The 25,761-nt window shown below is 38.5% G+C and overlaps 1 long non-coding RNA gene across 1 annotated transcript; it reads left to right on the plus strand.

Annotated features, from left to right (window-relative positions):
• The first annotated feature begins 11,800 nt into the window (after positions 1–11,800).
• LOC113981493 lies at positions 11,801–20,279 on the plus strand. Its single transcript, XR_003538437.1, has 2 exons — positions 11,801–11,844; positions 20,165–20,279. It is a non-coding gene; the product is annotated as an uncharacterized LOC113981493 (long non-coding RNA).
• The last annotated feature ends 5,482 nt before the right edge of the window (positions 20,280–25,761 follow it).

Here is a 25,761-nt window from a genome sequence, read left to right on the forward strand (position 1 = left end):
CTAAAGAGCTGAACTATTGCTATATTTTTAAACTGCAATGTTAGATATCGTCTCAGCAGTCCCCTTCCTTATCTGTATTACTCCAGACAGAAATGCTTATAATTTATATATACTATATATATTTATATTAATATATACTGATGATTGCTTTTTATTATTTTGACTTCTTTTGAATATTTTCACCTTACTGTTATACTGAGATGTTTTTGGACAAATATATTATTTTCTTTGTGGAAAATTGTACTTCTTTACAATAATTTAGCCTTTCAAGCATTTTGCTTAACTGTTAACTCATGTTTCCTTCTTAAGTATCTTCATAACATTGTTTTCAAAAACACCCTGTCCCAGGATCAGGGAATAATGGTTTGCTGTGTGAACTCAAGAGCTCATCCAGGTTCGTAGAAAGGCCATGGCCCATATTTTTCTTAGTCGCTCTGCCTAGGTTCCCATCTGTAAAAGGTGAATTATGCTATTTCTCTACATTGCAGACCTTTGATGAATGTATGCTAAAGAGTGGGTAAGCTCTTTACTTAGGATAATTTATACAGAAAAGTGACAATCTCAGCATGAAAATTTCAGTTTCATAGAACTTGAAAAATACTTGCATGTGAAGAGCAATTTCTATTGTTTGTGTTACATGGCTTGTTATGTATGTGAAAGAATGTTCCTTGTTTGTATATATTATTAGTTCAATTTGTGCTTAAGCTTATCTTCAATAAATTAAGTACATAAAGAGATGTTTGGAGATCAACAGGATAAGCAGTGAGGGATAGTCTAATTCTCCTCTCCTCTGCATTTAAATCAGAAAAAACTTCACTGAAGCACATGCAGTTGAATTGATGTAAAAATCATGCTTTATAGGAAAATGAAACTTTAGAGTGTTTGCATTACTATTTGCAAAACAAGCTCTTCTGCTTTCTATGTGTGTAATTTCCTCCTACATGCTAGTTTATTTCTTCTTTTGTAGGATTACAATGGAAATGCAGAAAATTATCTGATCACAAGATTAACTGGAGTACATGAAGCATAGTGCCATTAGAAAGGTTTGAATACAAAAATTGAAGGACTTGCCAGTGAAATGAGTGAATATGTAAGAGACATTCTTAGTCACCCCTTGGAAAGTCTTGCGGAGAAATCATAGGCCTCTTAACAGAGATAACTCCCGTCACGTCTCAGTGTGGAACAGTCTAGTGTTTCACACACTCTGCCTTGCTCTGTTATTTTTTTCTATGGTGTCAAGACATCTGTAATTACATTTAATCTATTGCACAAAGTGTGCTACTTGGGAATAGGTTTGTTTCCATTTTGGGCACTGTGCAGTTAATCCAAAAATTCTCTTGCCCCACCCATATTTTGATGAAGTAATGGCTGCTCAGCTGTCCTCAGTGGGCAAAATGGGTCTGGGATGCATAAATTCAGAATGATGACTTTTGCCTGTGTTTACAGAAGTGTCAGAAGGGACAATGGGAAGAAAAAACTGAAGTGCTACTGTTGAAGTGGAGGGAGTGAGGGAAGGAAAATTATATCACTTCTGCTGGATTTCAAAGCTCTGTCCTTTTTTATTATCCTGCTTCTGGGCTGTACTGTGATTGAGGTCTTACCCTATGAATGGGTAACACATCATTCCTTGGCACTCTCATATAATGTTCAGAGCTTTTGTGTATGAAGGAAGTCTGGTTTTGAAAAGTGTTGAACACTGCTTGATTTTTCAGTGGTATTTAAGAAAAAAATCAAATCAACAGGGAGCTTATGACTGGAAGAGACAAGTTCTCTATGTAATTGGAGACAAATATCTTGCCATTTGAAACTTTTTCTGCTTTTTAGTTTAGACAGGATGCAACAAGAAATTTCCTTCAGTGGCTAGGAGCACATCCAAGACACAGGCAGGCCTTAACAGGTGTTTGCCACATGCTGTTGTGACGGTTGGGATTAGTTGGGTAACAGTGAGCAAACATCTGTCTTGTATTATTCATACAGATTTCATTTCAATTCATATCAATGTTCCTATCAGTATGTGACAGTTGATTTGGTTCTCTGAAGTTCAGTGTGAGGGCTGGTGGTAATGTATACAGTAAATACTCTCTTTATTCAGGGATGCAATTTCTTCCCAACAGTGATGACAGGACTTCCCAGGCCATCTGAACACAAACAAAGGGAAACTTTACCAATCAGAATGTGTGAGGGTTTTTTCCTAAAGATTTTTTTGTTCTAGCTATACAAAGAAAATAGATCTACAAAACATATCTTACCCAAAAGTTTACCATAGTATACTCCAATGGGAAATTAAAATATCAGGAAACAATTTTGTTTTCTAATGTTTTGCCAGTTGCAGAACAGAGTCCAATAAGTAGAAGAGACCTGGCCTGTTTGGTTGTTTCCTCTCTTGTGGCCAAATTTCTCTAGCTAGTCCTCTTACAGCCCTCTTTTAGGCTATTTGTTTTTCCCTACGTACCAACTGGCAATCAGAAATCCAGGCAAGGAAAATATGTAGGAGACATTTCCTAATGTCTCATTGGCCTTTAGAAAGGAAAAAACAATTGAGTTTAGAAACAGTGTCAATCTGCTATTCATGTGGTGAAGAATAGTCTGATGCAGAAAAGGTAATTAACCCTGAGGGAATTTTTCTTCAAGACACAGCTTCATCTTTTTCTTCTCTGGTTCTTTCCATGGCTTATTTCTGTTCTCTTCAGGGAACTGCTGTGGGCTCTACTCTTCAACATGTGTTCAGAAAACAAGTAGGTTGGTTGTTGAGCTTATGTTTTTTTGTTTGGTTGGTTGGTTGGTTTTTTTTTTGGTCCAGGATGTAAGACAAAATTTTAAAATAAACTTTTTGCTCTGAATTAAGATGCAAGGGTGAAATCTAAAAAGCATACAAAGTCAGTCATAAAAAAATTACTGTTATCAATCAAAATACTTCTGTAGTTTTAGAGTATTTTGTTCCATTTTGTCTTACCATCCAACCACAATCAAAGTCAACCAAATCTTTTTAAACAATTGGAAGAAGTCTCTGTATCACAAACCTAGCTTACTGGGGAGAATTTATCTTCCCTAATATCCGCTGAGAGGACAACATGACAAGTTGCAACCTGTTCAGAAGACTTCTGCAGGGTATAAACAGTAACTTCTTGATAAAGATAATGGATTGGCCAACCAAAGGAGAGGCACAGTTGGATCTCCTATTTAACAAGAGGGAATGTGTTGGGAACGTGATCATCAGTGCCAGTCTTTGCTGTACCAACCAGGAACTACTGGAGACAAAGAACCTGAAGGGAGTAAGGAAAGTAAGTAGCATACTTAATCTCATTAAGACTAGTAGGTGGAATCCCATGAGACAGCTCTGAAGGGCAAAGAAGATAAGGAAATCTTGCAAATCTTTAAGGACAGAGTCATCCAATTGTATTTTTTCCTATACTTGGGGGAAAAAGGCCAGGAGCAAAATGCAAAGTTGTGCATTGCCAGTCATACCTGGGAAGGTCTTTACTATTAGCAACAATAGTCCAGGCTGGGTACTGGCTGCCTGGGCAGCAGCATATTGGGTAAGTCCCCAAGGCTTTGGGAGAGACAGAGGGCTGCACAGGAGTGGGCAACCTGTGGGAGTGGCATCATCCAGTGCTGTATGAGCAAGATCACAGCCAGAAGATGGAGGGAAGTGATTATTCTTCTCAACTTGGGATGTCTTGGATGTAGATCATCACTGACACTGCATCCTCTGATTTGGTTTCCGCAGTCCGAGGTAGACATTGCCAAATGGGAGTGAACCCAGCAGAGGGCCAACAGGATCCTCAGAGACTCGCCTGTGAGAGAAGCATGAGATGTAGGACCACTTCAGCCTGAAGATAGTTCAGAGCAGCCTTCGCATACTTTTAGTCAGGTTATTGGGGACAGAAGGCCAGGATCTCTGCAGCAGGGTGCAGCAGCAGGAGAGGAGACGACAGGCATAAGTTGAAACAAGAGAAGCTCAGACCATACATATAGGGAAAACGTTTTTTAAACAGGAACAGACCAGAGTAGAGCAGGTTGCCCAGAGAGGTAGTATGGTCTTGTATCCTTTGTGTTTTTTTAAGACCAGGCCTCATCAGTGATGCTGTTTTGAGCTGGTGGTTGCACTGGGGCCCTCCTGATGTTCTTTTCAACCTGCCTGTGATTTTATGACTTTTCTGCTCACAGTTATCAGAACAGAGAAATTGTTCTCTGTCTTGAACAGAGAAACTACAATTTTAAAAGAAAACATCAAAAGAAGATTTTTGAACATTTATTATTTTTCCCTACCTTTTTTTTTTTTTTTAGGTGAGTGTGATCTCCTGTTTTCAAAGGATTGGTGTTCTGAAATATTTTTTTGAAGCATAACTAACCACCTCTACTTTGTCAACTGCATTTCACCCTTCACCTCATGCAAAATTAAGGGAAAAGTTCAGGATGGTATTGGGTCAGTACAAAGGAAAGATTCTTTGAGTTAGGTAGAAGATTTTTGTGCCATGTGCTGTGGCACTTCTCCTGCCCTTGCTTTGCTGAAGCCTAAACTTGTCAGCCCATCGGTCAGGCTGAGTTTTTAACTTCACTTTGTCGTACATTGGAAGTGATTGAAAACTAATGGGAGTTCTATTTATTGGCAGATTCTTGTTCTACTCTGATTTTTTAATATCTGATCATGATTTAAATTGTCTGTGCATTTAAACAGATGAGTCATCTGCAAATGCTGTCCTAGCTGTTGAACCCTGGGGATTGAGAAAAAGTAATTTGTCTTACTTTGAATAATTTTTAAGGAAATTTAGTGTGTTTTTTAATACTTTGGTATTTAGCACATATTATCTTATTTGAAATATCAATAAAATTAATTCACAACATCTCTTTTGTGGATATTGTGAGCTGAAGGAACATTAGGCCCAGCAAGATATTTTTAGTATTTTTTCCAGAACCAGTTATAAGCAAGTTGTAAATGTTGTTCATGAAACAAGTAGTTGTGGTGATTAGATTATGGTTGTAGCCATCTGCTTTCCTTCTGTGTCCGGGACTTTGTAACAAAGATACGTAACAAAGGACTCAAACTACAGTCAATGACATAGCACTTATTGCAAATTATTTTGTAAAAAATCAGTGTTTGGAAATGATCTATCCTTATGAGCTGTCATAGTTCCAACTCATGAGGTTGAAATCCCCTTCCCCATGTCAACTACTGGGTTCTAAGGGATAAATCTTTGATCACGGAAGAGTCAACAAGAAACATGCATCATAGGCTTTCATACCAGATCTGCATGGACTTAGTCAGTTGCTTTGATTTGAAATTTTTTTTTCCCATTAAAGGTTAGTAAGGATTTGGCTGTTTATTTGGGGACCTGACAATGACAATAATGAATGATTTGTGGAAATGAGCAGTAGCATCCATGCATAAATATTTTCAAGTATTTGACAAAATTGTAAACCTTCTTCAAGAAAATATTTGGCCAATATATAGATCCTGCAGCATATAGACATAGACTGAGAACAGATTGCTAAGACAAATCTGTATTCAGCTGCAGAGATGTCAGAACTGCTTAAGATTTAAATAAGTCAATGAATAAATAATACTGGATTGCAGTTTTGATTCCATTCATTGCTGAACCTTCGTGATAGGAAAGTAACGCACACTGAAATTAGTATTTAAACCTTCCATGCCATCAGGATGAGTCACATAATCTGCATGAAACTCATCATATCATAGAAAAACTAAAATACTTTATAATCTAAATAAATCAAACAGAAATTACTTAAAGGAACCATTTATTTCTAGATATTTTGAAGGTCTTAAAATTTTCTGAAATTCCCTTTAAATATTTGAGACAGTACTATTTCTCTATCATCTTCTTATTTTCTCTCATTAGTCTTAAAATTTCATATGTATTCCTTAAAAATACAATCTTCTTATTGAAATCTTCGTGTGCTAATGATATGGAAATTTAGTTCAGTCTTTGTTTTTTTGTTAATGATGCGAAATCACTGGGTTCAAACTGCACTTCATCATCACTATATATATTGCATTTCTGGAAATGGTATTATTTACCATTGGTACTTTTTTGACACGATATTTTTGAATTGATACTATACAAATGTAGACAGCTTCATAATGGTAACTAGCTGGTGCCTTAAATTACATCTTTTTTCTAGTTGGATAGTGTATATATACACCTTAAAATTCTGTTTTATTATGATACCAAGAAAAAGAAAAACAGCCAAACAAGCACTGGGATATAGCCTTCTGGATGGCCAGACTGAATACACTGAAACTACGTGTGAATCTTCCATTTGTATGCCTTTTCACATTCTTCTTTCGTTTTCTTCTCTTGTCTCATGCTTCAGGGACAGGGATTATTTTCTTGTTCCCAGGAAAACAGGGTTTTGGTCCAGGACTGGGGCTCCTAAATGTTAAGGTAATAGAAATTAAAATAGATGTTTGTAATTAGAGAAACAGTATAGTAGTTTTGAGAAAAATATATTTGGATCATATGTGGAAGTTTGTGCCTTTGTTCCAAACAAATGGTACATATAAATAAATATTAATTCCACTGAAATCTACTGTGTATATAAAGAGTCATCCCATTCAAATCCATTAATTTAAGTGTAAAATATTTCATTTACATATTCCTTTTTTGGTGTACACCTAGAATACTGAGTGTATTCTATGGCATTTTTTTCACAAAAAATATCAGGAAAGAAAACCCCAAATTTTAAATTGGATCAAATGCTGTAAATCAGCCTAATTTGGAAGAATTAGCAAATAGTTCCACTAAATGTATTGTTTAGAGCAATCAGTCTCTGCAGTCTCCTTTGCCTGACATAGAAACATTCCAGCTATCATTTTTGATTAAAATCTCATGATAAAACAGTTGTGATGAGCCATCTTGCTTCAGAAAACATATGGACAATGATTTTGTGTTGATTAGTGATGATTGTTTTCTATGTTTGACTTTACAGGTTATTGATTTTTGGCTTTAATCTCAAAATAGACAACAGTTTTGAAAGAATTATTTTAATTTCTTACCTTTATCATAACCATCTGATTCTCCTAGACATTCAGATTCTGGAGCCTTGCGATTTTTGGTGAAGAAAGAAAAGGACACTTAATCCTGGATATATATACCCAAGAAAATGTCTTGGCTGAATTAATTTGATGCACCAATTTCAAGATCCATTGAAATCTCCTAATTTTAATCAGGAAAAAAAAGTGATATATCTCTCACATTTCACAGGAAAGGCATTCAACAAAGTCAGATGCAACAGTTGTTTTTTATTTTCTTGGTTGGTGTCTTTCACTGTCATGTCTGTGTTTTGCAGCAGGGGTCAAAGGCATTCTACTGCATTTGAGTGTTCCAGCTTCCTTGGGCGTCTTGTTTGAAAGAAGATACAAAAATATGTCAAGAACTCTTCTGCTCTTGGAAACTTCTGTACTAACAATATGAAGTAGTGGAAGTTTCAGAAATCCATTTAAAAAACCCAAACAAACAAACCAGGGGTTGTTCTTCACGATAAAGCAACAGAATAGACAACTGACACTTTTTTCCCTTTACATCAAACACATACAATCATCAGTTTGATGACTGGGCATGCATATCAATTATTTTAATAAATTTCCAGTATTCTCAGTATCTTTGATGTTTTAAACTGTAGTTTTATAACTGGAAGTACCTAGGAGTTCAGCTTCAGCTATGCTGCATGACTTATCTTGGGCTGGATGAAGCCCTGGAGTGTTCTTTTCTGACTTCAGCCACTAAAGGCACTTTGTAGCTTGCCAGTTTATGTGGATTACTACTTAACTCCTTATGCTATTAAATCTTTGTTAACCCTAAGTCTACCTTGAGGTTTAGACAGGGGCATAACAAGAGTTTTGGGTAGAACAGACTGGAAGGAATGTCTTAAGTATAGATCCATGCACAGTGACTTTCTGTTAGCTATCACACCATGATTGCTGAAATCTACGCCAACATATAACACTAAATTTAGCTCTTGTTTTTTGGCTTTTCTATTTAGTGTCTCTCAACGAGAGACATGTATTAACAAATTATCTAGGGAAACAGTGCTCATCTACTGATATTTGGATATCAGTGCAAAACATGTAAAGAATTTTGGAGAACAGTTTGACCCTCACTGGTTTGGGTATCAGATAATAAAATAAGTGAGGGCTATCCTACCTTCCTTATTCTAAAAAGGTTGTGTAGGACTGAATTTTAGGACTCAGACCATAGTCAAACAGACATTATTCTGGGAGCTATTTTATATAATTTCTACTTTGTACTTACTTAAGAGAAATTTTCTTAAGAAAAACCAGGCAGAATTTTCTCTATTAGCAATAATTCCCAGCTTCCTTTAGTCAATGATCTTTATGTTACTTCCAAAGGAGGAAATGGGAAAGTTTACTAATACCTGGTAGTCTAAAAAGGTAGTTTTTCTTTCTCTTTTTTGAGAGTTGTTTTATCCCTGTCTTTCTAATACTGACAGCTATTTCTGGTAGATGAGTTTTTAGAGTAAATACAGTGTTAGTTATGGTGTTGACAGGGTATAGGTCTTTGCTGTCAATTCTGACTGAGGAATGAGGCTACAGAAATACCTGCTTGGCATGGGCTTTGTCTAAAATATCTTACAAGAAACTTTTCACTCTCATATAGACTGGACCTGAAATATTAGAATTTAGCTATCTCTGACCTACTTTCTGCATATGGAAATAAGGTGAAAACAACTTTCATTGGTTCAGTTTGTTATCTGAAACTGGAACATCTTCTTCCTGTCTTGTACCAATAACCTAAGAATAGTTGAAGGGCATGCCTAGACTGCTGTCAGACTGGGGAAAATGTGATTCTCCCCGTTTCGATACCGTCACGTTTTCATGATTGAAAATCGTATACTGGAGGGAAGTGGCAAGCAGAAATGCACTGAGGATGCCACTGGCCTTGGGAGCTGTTAGTGCTCTGGCTCTGACTCATGCTGTGATGAGTCACATGGGCACTTGTTTGTCAAAACCTTACATTTGTGTGTACAGATCAGCTTACCAGTAATTTTCTAGGCTCTGCTTTCTAAAATGTTTTCCACTGATTATTATCTCTGGGTTTTTTTCCCCCTAAGTTCGAATTTTAATCAATTTTACCCACTGATGCTGTTGCCAGAATCCCTGGCATCATAGACAGTCCAACAGACTTCAATGGACTGGAAAAGAAGTAGCTAATAAAATGAATTAAGAAATAGTCTTATCCTGTAACAGAAGTAGTATTTGCAGTGCTAGTGGACATCGCCATTCAGCAAGGTTTGCAGTGCAACGCAACTCCAATTTCACAGTTGACCAACTTTAAAAATTGTTTATTGCTGCATATTGTTGTTATGCCACATGAATTCCCTTTTATCTCTAGGTTCAGATTTTGGATACGCTTTCTTCTGGATACCTTTCAAAGCTAGTAAGCTGAGGGCTTATGGTCCTGAAGAGGTTAGTCATAGCTTGGTCCAACTTCTGAACAATGATTAAGCTTACGATTTCTGAAATGTTTATGTGAACTGTGTCTTGTATTGTTTATTGCTGTTGTTGACACTAACACATATGGTCCAGATGGCAGAATAAGATCTGCATTTGAGATTATGTGGTATATTGTAAACTCAGCTTTGCAGATGTACTTCTAACTAATCAAAGACAATTTCTTTGAGTCATGTTGGAAAGTTAATAGGGATATTTAATGCAACTCTTCTATTTCCAACTTGGAGAAGTTGACAGAGATAGATAACTGGAGGCTTAGTGAGACATTTCTGAAGCTACTAACAAGCCCCTTTCTTTGGAAAACCTTAAGTGCAGCTGAAAGAGAACTCCACAAATTATTTACAAAATAAAATAATAATTGATACCCGATGGTGAGAGGAGACTTAATAAATACTGAGTGTTCTACAAAGTGACCTAAATTAGTTCCCTCACAAGAGTCCGATGAAATACAAAAAATATGTGACTACTCCCACATTGCAGCTGAGGAAAAAGATGTAGATTTTCATAAAATGGGGACATGACTAAGTCTGGAGCCTTGTCACCACAATTTCCCCTTTCACTCTTCAGGGACAGCTAAATTCTTCTGGGAAGTTTGTCACTTGTTTAGGTGCTGAACTACACACTTTTCCAAAAAGTAGCACCCCCACTGACTTTTAAGAAAACCGTGGTCTGAACCAAGTATTCAAGGATTTGCATCCAAAACATCTCAGAGACGGGATTTTAGCACTTGTTCAGGTGCCTAGACTTGTGAAGAGGTCAATAACTAATTGATCCCAGGTTTGGGGGTGAAAATTGGAATATTTATTGAACACGCGCTTCACAATATAAGGGTCTTGGGGGCAGGACATGTTAATGAAGAGGACTAGGGGATGGATTATGCCAACTAGAGGATTACACAATTTTCTGCTACAGTTACACAGTAACTGTTAATATTTTCCCTTAGCTAGGACCACATGGGGGGAAAAGAACAAAGGGGTTTCTACATGGTCTGATAACATCATCACAAAGTCTTTCATATCTTGCTGAAGGAGACATGGCAATCAACATAGCTAAATATTAATGGGTCTTGTGATGACGGCCCTCAGAGTAAGAAGTTTCTCCCAGCTCCTGCTGTCCATGGCCTGCTACATGGTCTCCTCAGCTCCTTCTCTGCTACAGACTTGTAGTCAGAATTTGGTATCAGATGAGCAAGGGATTTTTAGTAAAAATACTACCAGAAGGTACTGGCATGACTCAAATATAGTGCTCCCGTTCAGCCAAGAAGGCCTGAGGCCAGGAAAGAAAATTTAAGTCTGTCCTTGAGTTGACGCTACTTCTCTAATGCCAGTTGAATCACATTTTCTGTTGGGACTGACTTCCTTGGAATTAGCATTTATTTGCAATTTGATTTTTATTTCCTTTTGAGCTTTGCTTACATGATCACTATAGCATAACTGCTGGGTTAGGAACTGGCTGGAGGACTGGGCCCAGAGAGTGGTGGTAAACGGTGCTGCATCCAATTGGCAGCCGGTCACTAGTGGTGCCCCTCAGGGATCAGTGTTGGGCCCGGTCCTGTTTAATATCTTTATTGATGATCTGGATGAGGGGATTGAGTGTACCATTACAAAATTTGCAGATGACACCAAGCTGGGGGGGAGTGTTGATCAGCTGGAAGGGAGGAGGGCTCTTCAGAGGGACCTGGACAAGCTAGAGAGATGGTCTGATTCTGACAGGATGAGGTTCAACAAGGCCAAGTGCTGGGTCCTGCACTTTGGCCACAACAACCCCATGCAGCGCTACAGGCTGGGCACAGAGTGGCTGGAGAGCAGCCAGGCAGAAAGGGACCTGGGAGTTTGGATTGACAAGAAGCTGAACATGAGCCAGCAGTGTGCCCAGCTGGCCAAGAAGGCCAATGGCATCCTGGCCTGGATCAGGAACAGTGTGGGCAGCAGGACCAGGAAAGTGATTCTTCCCCTGTCCTCAGTGCTGGTAAGGCCACACCTGGAGTACTGTGTCCAGTTCTGGACCTCTCAGTTCAGGAAGGATATTGAGGTGCTGGAGCAGGTCCAGAGAAGAGCAACAAGGCTGGTGAAGAGACTTGAGCACAAGTCCTGTGAGGAGAGGCTGAGGGAGCTGGGGTTGTTCAGCTTCTCTCAGGGGAGACCTCATCACTCTACAACTCCCTGAAATGAGATTGTAGCCAGGTGGGAGTTGGTCTCTTCTCCCAGGCAACCAGCAGTAGGACAAGAGGACATGATCTTAAGCTCTGCCAGGGGAGGTTTAGGTCGGATATTAGGAAGAAATTCTTTTCAGAGAGGGTAATCAGGCATTGGAATGGGCTGCCCAGGGAGGTGGTGGATTCTCCGTCCCTAGAGGTCTTTAAGATGAGACTGGATGTGGCACTGAGTGCCATGGTCTAGTAACCACAGTGGTGTTGGATCAAGGGTTGGACTTGATGATCTCGGAGGTCCCTTCCAACCCAGCTAATTCTATGATTCTATGATTCTATGATAATAGCACTAATAATATAATGGCCAGTCTTCGCGAACGAAGATTTGGGGAAAGGTCTTTTACCTTTCCAGCCTGTGCAATGGATTTTTTAGGTGAGACACAGCCTGCGCTGAACTGAGCCCACCCTTTAATCCTAAGGTTCATCTGCTGGGGCCAAGCAAGCTTGGACAATGGCAGTGAGGTCCTCAGGACGTAGGTTTGTTTAGAGTGACCTTCTCATAGATGGATGGCCTCACAGGGCTAACGAGCTACCATCTGCCCGGGGGACTTGGGATTCGAACCCGTGGTCGCAGCAGTGAGAGTCCTGCATGCTAACCACCAGGCCACCAGGGGTCCCGATAATAGCACTAATGGCATTGGATAAGAGCACAGCCTTGTGAATGGTGATGAAGTATCATTTCAGCTGGTTCTATAACAATAAAAACAACAGGAACAGCAATAACAGTGTCAGGGTAGTGTTGTGCCTCAGCTGCTAGCATAGGCTTGGAAACTTTCAAGTCAATCTGAATTGATTGTATTTATTGTCACACTAAGATTTGAAATAGCTCAACCAAGATAGTAACCTAACTCTAGGAAATAAATAATTTTTAGAATGAATGAGGTGAGACAGGGATCATTTTTCTCTGAGAAATACAAACGAAGTAGTAAGTAGACTGAATTTCTAGAAAAGTTTAGGAGTTGCAGTCTGGACTGGCTGTTATATCAGACTTGAGAGGTTTCATCTCAATTTTTCTGTACCGCTTGTATTTTGTTGTTATCTTTGTTGGGCATCTGCTGGACTTTCTCTACAGTCAGGTGTCCTGTGCCTGTCCCCCTTTTTTTCACTACTTCCATAGGCAGGGAACTGTTTACAATTCCAATTACACTCAGCTGGATGTTCTACAAATTACAATTTCATTAGTCTCCTATGTATTTTTATTGTCCTCCTCATTTATCTGTGATAACATCTGATGTAATTTAGAACAAGAAACATTGCATTCTTTCAACATAAAATATTTACTCTCTTTAGCTGTACTAAGTGCTTTGCACAGAAGAAACTTTTCCTGTTTCCTACTTATCTTTCAGTTCTCTCTGGGACTTATGTACTTTCAATATCTATGTGTTTTTAATGAGAAAACTTGTCTGCATACCTTTGTTCTAGTGTTACAATTGTCTTTTTATGATAGCATACAATTTGAGTAATTTTTTTATAAACCACATTGCTTTTCAATAAATTGCAAATGCTGTTTATACAGAAATAAACCACAGACTAATTATCTACAAATCACGTGCATCCTTTTTTCTTATGGTTTTTGTTATTAATGCAGTATTGATAAATAATTAAGAAATAAAAAGGAACACTGTTTTATTCTTAATAGCTAACACAAGTTTTACATGTGTTTATGTGAAAAGAATTAGGGATTATAAATGATCAAATAAAATAAATCTCAGTAGCAAAAGCACAGAAAAGCCAAAAGTATGCTTTTTGTTCACACTCAAACATTTTGATTTATGAATTTTTTAACATTGTTATTCAGAAATCACCAAATATCTCCAGGTGCTAATATATATATGGAATTTAGTTTTTCCACAATAAACATAGCAACTAGAACTCAATTTGGATTTCATCCCTGTATTTGAAATATGACCTCATAAAACTGGGTCACATTTCACCATTTGTATTTACATGTCTCCCCTCTAATATAAAATTGAATTATACAATCAGGCTATGTGAAACACATTGTTTTAGTCCCAAAGCATTTCACTAATCTCCTTTGTTGTTTAGTATGATTCATTTTGTAAATATTTACAGGTTTGTTTCTGAAAACAAGAATTTTAAATGAAGTAGGAAAGACAAACACAAGGAAAGTAACAAATCAGGAAAGCATTTTTTCTTGGCTACATGCTGATTGAGCTCAGAGACTGAGGAGTGTTGCAACATAGAAGTTGCACAGAGGTAGAGATTCCTTTTATCTTTCACCCACAACAGATACCACTGTACATGACAGGCTTTTGTGACTTTGTCAGCTCTTTACATTTACATATTTTACAGCATCTCTTTGTAGCTACACTGACACAACAGAGCTCTCATGCTACCCTAAACTTCATCATCATTTACATTAAAATAACTTTTAAGGGACAGTTTGTCCTTATTTTTTGAGAGAAGATTTGTGTAGTGATTTTTGAATCAAATGATCTAGAAAAGAATTTTATTTACTCATATGTAATTTCTACCTCTTTTCATTAAAGCTTCATTGTAACAGTTTTAACAAGACTGGTTTTCACACAGAGGTTACGTATATACAGGGGGAGGACTGCACCAGCTCAGGGTGACAGCCCCAGCCTCCAAGGCGGATGGTACCAGAGGCAATTGAGCTGTGGCAAGATTAAGGGAAGGGTTGCTTATCTTATTACCTCAAAGAGCAGAAGTTGAGGGAACGAACTTTCTGTGCCTGACTCATCCACTTTGCATCTTTCTGGCAGAGCAGAATGGGCGGGAATATCTCCACAGATGTTTCTCAATCCTTGGATACAATACAGAGAGATGGCTTCACCCAAGCTATTTGCCCAGTCTCCAGAATTACATGACTGTTGTCAAGTTTATGGCCCTTTGGCTCAGGCAAACTTTGAAGGGCACAGGACTTAATAGTGGGTCATATTTATAGTTGGACTCAATCTTAAAGGACTTCAACATAAATGGTTCTGTGATACTTTGAAAATCTAGTCAGAAATGTCTAATGTCTGCAGAAATTCTTCTGAAGGAGAACAGTAGAATCTTCCATCACAGTAATACACCATCTAGGATATAAACAAGCTCTAGTGAGTTGGACTGTCCAAGAGGATAAAACCGAACAGGTTATACTTGATCTGAGACAGAAACTGTGTGTGAAATAAATAGGAGAAAGACTTCAAGAACTGCAAAAAGGACTTGTTGGCACTGGTAATGCATGGAAGCCTTTTGCTGAAATGGGAATATGGCTGGACAGAACTGGGTGAACACTGCTTATAAATATTTATTTGAATTACAGATGCAAACTTCACTCTGACTCATGTCCTTTTCTGTCTTTATTACAAGAATTTAATGAGTAAAACTTTATTTACAGAAGTATCCTTGGAGAAGAAATCAATCGTTTTGTGGTGATTTACCTATGCAGTCACATAGGAAGTATATGTAAACCCATTTTGAAAACTATTTACTTGTTTGGAGATCATTCAATGAAAGGAATGATGATGGTAAAATTATATAAATCACACAACTAAGCCCACTGAATTCTTCACAGTGTAACTTCAAGACAATGAGCATGGCCATTACTTAATATAAAAAAAGACATGGTATAAACAATTTACATATGATCAAAAAATGGAATCATTGACAGTAATTAATAATGGAAAAATGGCTAGTCTTTTTTTTCTTCCCCCCCACCCCTGTATCCTGCAGGAGAAACACCTCCTTCTGGACGGCACTGCAGTCTCTAACTTTCTGTGCCTCCCTATGTGCTAAACTATGTTTTTTTAATGGCAACTTCACTGCAGCCATCTCAGTCTTTTATCTGCTGCACTCTGTTCTGCTAGCACCTCCTATTTCTCAGTAGGCATATGTAAGGCAAAGTCTTTCTTGTTCACAAATGGGGTGAGTTGCTGTAACACTAGTCTCAAATTCTAGCTAAAACATCAGTATATAGTCTATTTTTACACTCTTAACTGGTCTCTTCAACCTAGTTTTCCAAAGGTCCCTCCCTGTTACTTCATCCCACCACATAAGTTTTGCAGAGCTGAAGCTTCAAGCCTGTCTGCACGATTTTATTAGCCAAGTGGCTCTGCTTGTATATGTTTTTCGTCTTGACAATCTGCTGGGGCCAGTGTCTGGGATGCAATGCTAGGCTGTTTGTTTAGTTCAAGGCTCGTTGTTTTCTTGATTTGTTTTACTTAGTCATTTTGTCTGACAAAATGACAAGATGGTAGTGAGTGTTTCTTCACTCACTACAGATATCTGATGTCATCTTTTAGGGTGGTTAATTTTCTAAACAAGATCCAAGCTGCTCTGGTGCTGGGTGCCATGAAAATTAAATTTCTTTTTAATTACTAGATGCACAATTGCAAACAGAGAGTTATGCAGCTGGTCATCATCTCCTTTGTAGTACAAACCTAAACCTCCTTCCATCTCCCTATCACCAGCCTCTTCAAACTCCTTCTTCCCCTCAAAATGAAGATGAAAATTTTACGCTCTTTAGATCTTTCGTCAGGGAATGCCTGGGTGAACTGATATTTAAACTACAGATCCAAAAGATCAGTGTAGGCAACCAGTGTTAGACCAAACAAGCTCTGGGCTCCTAAATCTCAGATATATGCACTTTGGTCTCATCAACAGGTGAGATCTTGGGTGAAAGTTCAGACAGAAATATATCAGAGGTACTGTTTTCCATGAGCTTAGAGAATCCTTCACATCTTTCTTGGTTTAAGTACAATTTAGGTATAGCTGATGCTCCTATAGCAACAGACTAAATGACCTCTTTTAAAAGTCATATTACCTAGGATTTCATTTAACTGTTTAAAGAAATTATCCCTGGGAAGCTGGTAGGAGAGTATTCTTGAAATACTCTCTTGGTATCTGTTTTCTCAGGTATCTTGTATGTTCTTGAATCCACTTAAAAGTATTAAATTCCAGCACTTTGAGGTTACAATATTGCCTTAGCTTTGGCTGGAGTATGGCCATTCTTATATTTTTCTTCCTTATCCTCTTATGCAATTACGTTAAAGAATATAAAGACATAAATATGTTGACAGTAGTCTCAGAGGCCAAGATTTGCTGACCTGGGATGTCTTCTTAGTGTTATTGTTTTTAGATAATTGGCATAGAGCCAAATGTGACAATATGGGCAGAAAGAAGTAAACGTGCATTCATTGTATAGAGAAACCCATGGGGGATATACTTGAACTTAATTTTGTATAAACAGAAGTATTTAAGAAGATAAAAAAAGTGCAAAGAATATTGCATGCTTCCCAAGATATCATGCATTTCCAAGAATAATCTTGGAAGCAGCAGGCAGGCTACATTTATGATTTCCTTGCAAGTGTGTGTGTGTGGGGAACCCAGCAGATCACCAACAAAAGTGGAGCTGCTGTGGCGATAAGAGTAGAGCCACACCAGCAATGGTGGAAGAAGGACAAACTTCAACATCCCATGATGAAACAGAGGAAGTCTGTTTCAACATTAAGTATGAAAATACAGAGATCATTAAATCTAGAGCCATATGAGGTCAGTGAGAGGAAGTATATTGTACTTGGGTGAGTGAGCAGGTAACACTGCTTAAGTTTGAAGAAATGATCAGGAATCAAATTGTGGCTATACTATTTTCACTAAATGAGACCAACTACCTGATAGCTTTAGATTTCTCTTTCAACACTGAGTGGTGGCTGTTGAAGGAAATAACTCAGAAGGACATGGCAGAGCAAACTACCCTCCTACTGTTCATCTGCAAGAGGTCATGCCTAGAAGTTAAGCATTGGTATGGCTGGGTGATCCTTCCAAATACCCACAAGTGTGTTCTGCCTACTGTGTAGACAAAACAGTGGCAGAGTCATGTCACTGTTCATACAAATCATGGTCTTTTAGGAACACAGAAAAGGCTTAGCTGAGTTTTCACATGCTCTGCTTTATGCTGACCAAAAAGAGGAAAGTTGAATCTGATGATCACTTAGGCAACAGAAAGACAGGCAAATTCCTGTCTTCTTCATATCTTTTTCATTTCTCTGAGGACAAGACTCTGCTCCTTGATCTGATGATCCTGTCTCAATTTTGACATTCTGCTCTCTGCGTATACATGGGAACATTACGGTAAATATGGAAGTCATGTACAGAAGAGTAATCTACAAGTACAACAAAGAGCAGAATATTGCAATGGCTCAAGAAGGATTATTTTGGGGTGTTACTACAAGGATATTTTCATATTTCATATTCAATATGAAAGGAAAAAATGTTACATCTTTGTTTATGTATAAACAGTTCTTTTGTTGAAGTAAATAAAATTATTTCATTTTCTGTAGGCCAGATTGGTATTGTTTTCAAGCACTGAGTCTGAATAAACAGCAGACTGTTCTCATTCAGAGGTGAAATCATAAATTGTTTTCCCCCTTTAAATGTCCCTGGACTTAAAATGACATCACCTGCGCATTTATCAAAGCTCTGTATTTGGCTGGTTTGACAAAAATTAAGCAATGACTTGAATATGGTCCAATTTGTAGAAAAAAGTTACTTCAAAAAAAATACATGTGTTTTAAATTTGTTTTGGAGGCTTAGTAACATAAAAGTTTTTATGCCATTATTTCCATACTTTTTTTCCCTCCTCAGATTTTTTGGAATGTGGATTGTGTAGGATCAGAAATGTTTTCTTCTTGAGAAATCTGCAAATTAAGAAAACACACTGCTCAGAAATGCCTGTATTTTCCGATAACCTTGTTTGGAGGAAAGAATGTTTGCTTGAGGCCGTGCTGTTGTTTCTGCCTGGTGCGTGGGTCAGCTGTGCTGGAGTGTTTCTTCAAGCACAGTGTTTCTTGAGCAGATTGTGACAGAGAGCCCCATCCAAAAGCCCATGTAGCAGGCAAGAGGTGTCTCCTAAGTGCAGGATCAGACCCATCCCACAGTGCTTAGCTTTATGCCTGAGTTTAATCCTGTCTTCCCTTAGCAAAGGGCAATGTCCTGAGACTCAGGGGCTGCTATCGGACTAAGGGGCCTCATCTAAATCCTACTAGGGATGGGAAGGACCCACTGGATCAGCAGGCATTACCTGTATGCTGCAGTGCGGGTGGGGAGGCCCGTGTGCATTTAAGCAGCTTAGTGGCTTTGGCATAAATGTGCTGGGCATACCTGTCCATCTGCCTGGTGTGGAGAGTGGCCGTGTCCCTGCTGAGCAAGTCATGCCAGTGCACTGGTCTCACACAAGCAGGGGTTTTCACTGGAGCAGCAGCAGGAGCTTCCTGTGAGTCCTTCTGTCATCCTGGAGGAATCTCCTCTAGCTGTCAGGTTCTGCAGATGGGAAGAACAGTGCCCTCCTATCTTCTACCTTCTGGCACCAGCGAGGGGAAGTACCAAATAATTCACTAGACTAAATAAATACCTAAATTAACTTTTGAGGGCCAATATAGCTTAACATAGGAAAAGTCCAAACTTCACTTTTCTTGGTAATTAGATAATAAACATAAGCTTTTATTTTTGAGGATTAGTTTTTAGTTTGTGTAACATTACTGGACAATAGAAGACAGACTGTGGGCAAGTAACATTCCTCTATTAAATTAATTAAGGAGGCCAGGTTGGAATTATATAATCTTCATTCCTCAAAACTGAGAGCTTAGTAAAATACTTAATTCTTTTCATAGCGGCTTTGGATTGAACCCAGAAGGCCAGCTTACTGCTGGAGTTAATGAAAACAATATCATTGCTCTGTACTCCTGTTTAAAGTCAGAAGGCCAAGAGCTGTGGCCTCACTGGACCAAATTTTCCTTCTTGCTTACTCTTAAACACAAGAACTGTTGCAGTGGATCAGAGCAAAACTCAAACTAACAAAAATTCATCTCCAATAGTAGCCAGTACTTCCTATTTAAAAAGAATATATGAAGCAGAGTGTGTTAAGAAAGCTCTTTCCTTCTGTAGTTTTATACTCCTTTTAGCTGAAGCTTGGACCCAAGTTTAGGCTTTGTCAAAGTTTCTTTGGGCAGTAGAGTTTAACAGACACCTGCAGAGCTGCCTTTGGCATCTCAGTAACCCCACAGACTGTTTTTTCCTGTTTCTGGAGAGGGATAGCTTGGCTGCATGTGACTATTCTGATAAGAGTTTACTGTTGGGATAACTGAACCAGCCAGTTCTGTGACTACCACTCAGAATGGCCTTCACAGTGACTTGTGTCAAGGTGCCATGCAAGAGCACATGCTGTTAAGAGATTCAAGAGTCAAACCAGTATTTTTAAAAGAAGACTTTCGCACAGATGTCTATGTTCATATTTACGTAATTGCTCATTAACTTTTAGGCAATATCACTGAGCAAGTTGCGTATGGAGAGGTTTAGATTAGGTATTAGGAAAAATTTCTTCAGGTAAAGGGTTGCCAAGCACTAGAACAGGCTGCTCAGTGTTGAATCATTAACCTTGAAGGTTTGTAAAAGATGTGTGTATATGTGGCACTTAGGAGCTCAAAGATATATAAAAACTGGAGGTTTTTAAGATGAGACTGGATGTGGCAAGGTCTAGTGCCATGGTCTAGAAACCACAGTGGTAGTGGATCAAGGGTTGGACTTGATGATCTCAGAGGTCTTTTCCAACCCAGTTGATTCTATGATTCTGCAATTCTATGATATTAAGGGTCTTTTCCAACATAAATGATTCTATGATTCTATGATTGAGATCTGCACATGTTTTTGTCATAATCTAGCAAACTCTTGCATCAGAGAAGCCCAAGCTGGTGTGTGGCAGTGAGTTAACATAACTCCAATTTAGCGTGTTTGTATCTCTCTTTCTACTGCTTCTTTTCATTCATGGGTTGGGGAGGAGAAATCAGCTTCATACTAGTCTTATTAGAGCTGAAGTTAGAGGGAATGACACAAAGCATCTTAAAGACTGTGGTTGGTGAGCATCTTTTGAATAAGACTCTTTCTCTGGGGCCACTATTTGCAAGGTATCATATTTGGATAAGCAAATATCCAGGACAGATGATAGACCTCTGGCTGAATTATGACCTTTGACTAGAGAAGGCCATTAATTCATGGAGAGAGCTAAGGACTTTTATTAAAACGAATGCCTGGTGGGCTTCATGTCTGAGCTGAAGGAGCCAAAATTACATTTTTCTTTTGAGGATGAAATTCATATATCTATAACCTGGCTATATTTTCCTCTCCTGTTTGCTGTTCCGATTAATTTTTATTTGTACATTGAAATCAGATTGAATTCTGCATACTTTATTCTAATCTTATCTGCATAACACAAGGTTTCATTCCAGTGAATTGTCAAAGAGTCCTGCATTGAATCAAGTACATTGGCAATCTTTCTGCATGTTGAATAGGACAAACTAGGCACTTGCCATTTCTCGTATGAGTAACTATACAAAAAAATTAAAAAAATTTTTCTTTCTGTGGAAAGTGGATGAACAGCGAATTTCTGTGGCAGAGGCACTGCCAACAGTAGAGTCAGAATGTGCTGCTTTTTTTCTACTGTTCTAAAAGAGCAGAGAGCTTCATAAGAGGCATTTATGCTCATAGATGCAGAGGACAGACAGTAATTGCTTATTGCGGTAAATTTCTCAAATAACTAGAAGAAGTTACAAATAAATTTGTTCAGTGAATTTATCTAAAATTACAAGTGAAAATAATTCAGTACGTTAGAGCTGATGTCAGCTTCTTTTATTTTTTATTTTTTTAAAGTGTTATGTTCCTTATTTTGCAACTGGAGAGTAAGTGACGTGGGCATTTAGAAAATATTTTTGAAAGGAAGAAAGTGGTCAATTTTAAACATACTAATCATTGCTACATTTTGTAAAAACAAACCATGATTCTTGTTCTCAGCAGAGAACATTAAGGAAGTGCTAAGGCATGTTGCTTGATTTTGTAAACCCCATATTAAATTTAAAAAATGAGAAGCATAAGGGAACATGGAAATAAATAAGGGCATCACAAGGAAGACGACACAGAACAAGCGCTATGTGAGAAAAGCGGGCCAACAAGTTGCTGGGAGAGAAAAAATAGGACATTTGGCAAATATGAATCCTGGTGGAGGGAAAGAAAGGACATGTGGCATGAAGCAATTGTCAGAATCTAAAGTCAGATGAGTATGAAGGTATGTGACAGAACAGAAAGAAATTGAAGGGGTAAATGGTGCATCTCTGAGAGGGAGTCTTGTGACAGAGGACTGAACTAGGAAGAAGAGAATACTTAGAATCATAGAATTTTAAGGGCTTGGTGGGGACCTTAAAGATCATATGGTTGCAACCCCTCCTGTCATGGGCAGGGACACCTCCCACTAGATCACGTTGTTCAAAGTCTTATCCAACCTGGCCTTGAACACTGCCAGAGATGGGGCATCCACAACCTCACTGGGCAACCTGTCCCAGTGTCTAACCACTCTCACAGTAAAAAATCTGTTCCTAATATCTAACCTAAATTTCCCCAATTTTTACCCATGACTCCTTGTCCTATCACTACAGTTCCTGATGAAGAGTCCCTCTCTAGCTTCCCTGTAGGTCCCCTTCAGATACTGAAAGGTTGCTATGAGGTCTCCACACAACCTTCTCTTCTCCAGGATGAGAAGAGACCCAACTTTCTCAGCCTATCTTTGTAGGGTAGGTATTCCAATCCACTTATCAGCTTCATGGCTCTCCTCTGATTTGATCCAACAGTTCCATGCCCCTCTTATGCTGGGGACACCAAAACTGTACACAGTATTGCTGGTGGGGTCTCACAAGAACACCTCCCTCGACCTGCTGGCCATGCCTGCAGCCCAGGATTTCATTGGCCTTCTGGGCTGCAAGCACATACTGCTGGCTTTTGTTGAGTTCTTTATCAACCATCACTCCCAACTCTTTCTTCACAGGGCTGCTCTCAATAACTTCATCCAACCTGTAGGTGTGTCTGGGATTTCAACAACCTGCATGTAGGATCTTGCACTTGGCCTTGTTGAACTTCATGAGTTGTCCCACCTCTCCAATCTGTCAAGGTCCCTCTGGGTGGCATCCCTTCCATCCAGCGTGTTGACCACACCACACAGCAAATTTGCTGAGGGTGCATTCAATTCCACAGTCCATGTCACCGACAAAGATGTTGAAAAGGATCAGTCTCAGTACTGACTCCTGAGAGACACCACTTATCACTGGTCTCCACACGAACAATGAGTCATTGACCACAACTTGTTTTATGCTGCCATCCAGTCAATTCTTTATCCATAGAGTTGTCCATCCATCCATATCTCTCCAATTTGGAGACAAGGTTGTTGTGCAGGACAGTGTTGGAAAAAAAAGTGTACTTATGGCAAAATATGGTCCTGATGTAACAGGAACAGTTACATTATTGATTAACAATCTTCATATTTCATCTTTATTTTATCTTCATTGTTTTATTTTGTCTTTATTCTTTGTGTGTGTGTTTTAAAACCTCATTCATACACTTAATAAAACAGATTTAATTTTTTAAATGAAACATAAACATATGTTTTCTAAAGCAAAAATTCAGGAGTAATGTTGATCTGTAGCAGTGTTCTGTCATAGATTTCATACTTCATATTTTCATTTATGCCTTCTTTGGGATGCTCTTTGTTAACCTTTCATTTCTGTCTTTTGCCTTCTGCATTTGCCCATCCCACTGGGAGAATCTAGAGAAATTTGGAGAAACACCAGTTTTTTTCTCATCCCCTTCCCCCTTCCCCTGAATTTACAGTTTAATGAACCACCGCCTCCCTGAGATCCTTGCTCTATGGTGAACTTGCCACCAGCTGCTGCAAGAGAGGAGCCCCAAAGAAAAGATATAAGGACTCCCTGAAACAACATCTCAGCCTTGGCCATATTGATCACCATAACTCTGGCCTCCAATTGGGAGGCCTGGAGACACACCATCTATAACACTGCTGCTGTTTCCTTTGAGAACGCACGCAGGATCACCCTTGAGGAGAAAAGACAATGCAGAAAGAATCGAGCCTTGCAGAATATACCATCTAAGGAATCTTTCTGCTGTGCTTTTTGCAACCAGACATGCGTATCTTGTATTGGCCTTTTTAGCCACCAACGCGCTTGCAACAAATGTGGGTAGAGCCCTTCCCAAATCTTCGTTCACGAAGCCTAGCCATGAATGAACAGTTTAATGAAGCACAGGTGCAGTCTCTTTTATAAAGTATAAGTTTCTAACATGAAATCAAAGACTAAATAAGGAAAATATCTAGTAAGTGGGGAAACTATGTAATTGTGTGACCGTCGTTCTGACAGACAGTCCTGCTTTTGAAAAACATTCCTCTGCAATTGCCTCTCATCTGGTCACCCTTGGGGTCTTTAAGTACCTACAAAGGAAAATAGTCAGAATATAACTCTGAGTTAGTAACTTGTGGATTACACCCTGTCATAACTCAGGTCTTAGAGACGTGTCTATCTGAAAGCATTTATTGGTTCTCTACTTCACCCTGGTGTGGCTGTTGACTATTCAGAAGCAACACTGAAGAGCATTCAAAAAATAAGTGATAGCTTCTTAAATCTGCATGAAAGTTCCAGTCTAGAGAGCTAAATATTCAGAAAGTTTTAGGTTGAATACATTATAGCAGAAAGCTCTGTTCCTGCTGTGACCAGAAATAGTTATAATAGAAATCCTCTGACTTGAGAGAATCCACAATGAATTAGAGAGTGGTCATTCCCTCAGAAAACAATAAAAAAACGTAATTAAAAATAGTGTTTAACTCCTGTATGTGCTTTTGAAACTGCTAGATATCCCTCATGAAGCATATATTCAAGCTAATCCATGAATACTGAACTGACACAATGATGTGAGGCTAAATCCTGAACCTCCAAATGAAAGCAAACTGTGAAGTGACAACCGTCCAGACAAGAAGAAATCCCAAGGTTCAGACCACGGCAGGATCCTGCTTTCTTGGCAAAGAAAAAGGGCGGCAGCAGTAACTCTTAGTACTAAACTGAGAAGGCACCAAAGCTGCCCAGTAGCTCTCAACAAAGGCAACATCATTAAATGTAACCACAATAGCTAAAACCAAGATGATGCAATGCAGCCCCTTTTCCAGTAGTGCTGGTGCCTTTTGGCTGTCTACTGACATGAACTACAAGAAAACCAGGTATATCTGGAATTTCTTAAATAGCCTGTTACCTGTACTGACGGTACAGTTGTAGTCCACACCCAAGTCCTTCATCAGCTATTGAGGACTGATGCCTACAACATGTATGGCCTGGAGTACAATAGAGGACTGTATATGTATAGGAATGCAATGTGAGTTTTAGTGCCTAAAGTCGAAATTTGTGCATTTAGGAGAAAATGGTACAACTCCCTCACCCCTTATATATGAATAACATAATTATTTCCCTTACAAATAAATACAATGCATTCAATATATTCCATGATCCATAGCTACAAAGGATAATTTGCTTATTTAGTGACTTAGAATGGATACCAAAATAGAAACTGCATTTGTTATGATTTCAAAGAGAACTTTATCAAGATCATATTTTGTGAGATGCGAAATCATGCATCGAGGTTAAAACATATCTCATTGGTACGTCCTCCGGGATTTTTAAGATTCAATATTGAGTTGCTGAAAACAACACTTGAGCTGAAACAGAAGTAGAAACAAATTTATTTGTCTCCAACAATCTTGGTATTCCTGCTTCTTCTTTAGGTCGACATATACATGCACAGACTTACCTTCTTAAAGATTTAAAACTGGTTGTGAATAATAATAAAATATTGCAATAATCCATATTTAGTTGAAAGGAAGTCATATTTTTGTAGGAATAAGTTTGACTTTGGCTAAGCAAACAGTTATTAAAAAGTGCTGAAATCTAGAGAGGATTAATCTCTATTAAAGGTTGCTGAGGTGAGAAAAGTCTGCCTGGAGTAGTCAGAGAAAAAGTGTGGAAAATTTAAAGAAGGTGCTGGGAAAAAGAGTTTTGATGGATATTTCATTCACTGAAAACCACGGATATATTTTCAGTCAGAAGTACTTGAGAATTTGTAAACATGGAATAATTTTGGTTGAAAGTTTGTTACAATTTTTAATTATTATATTTTCGTAAAAGCCGCATGTTTTATTTCAAACTTCTCCGAATAAATGTTTTAC

Source organism: Neopelma chrysocephalum, unplaced genomic scaffold, assembly GCF_003984885.1.
Source record: "Neopelma chrysocephalum unplaced genomic scaffold, ASM398488v2 Primary Assembly neopelma1_96588, whole genome shotgun sequence".
NCBI lineage: Eukaryota > Metazoa > Chordata > Aves > Passeriformes > Pipridae > Neopelma > Neopelma chrysocephalum.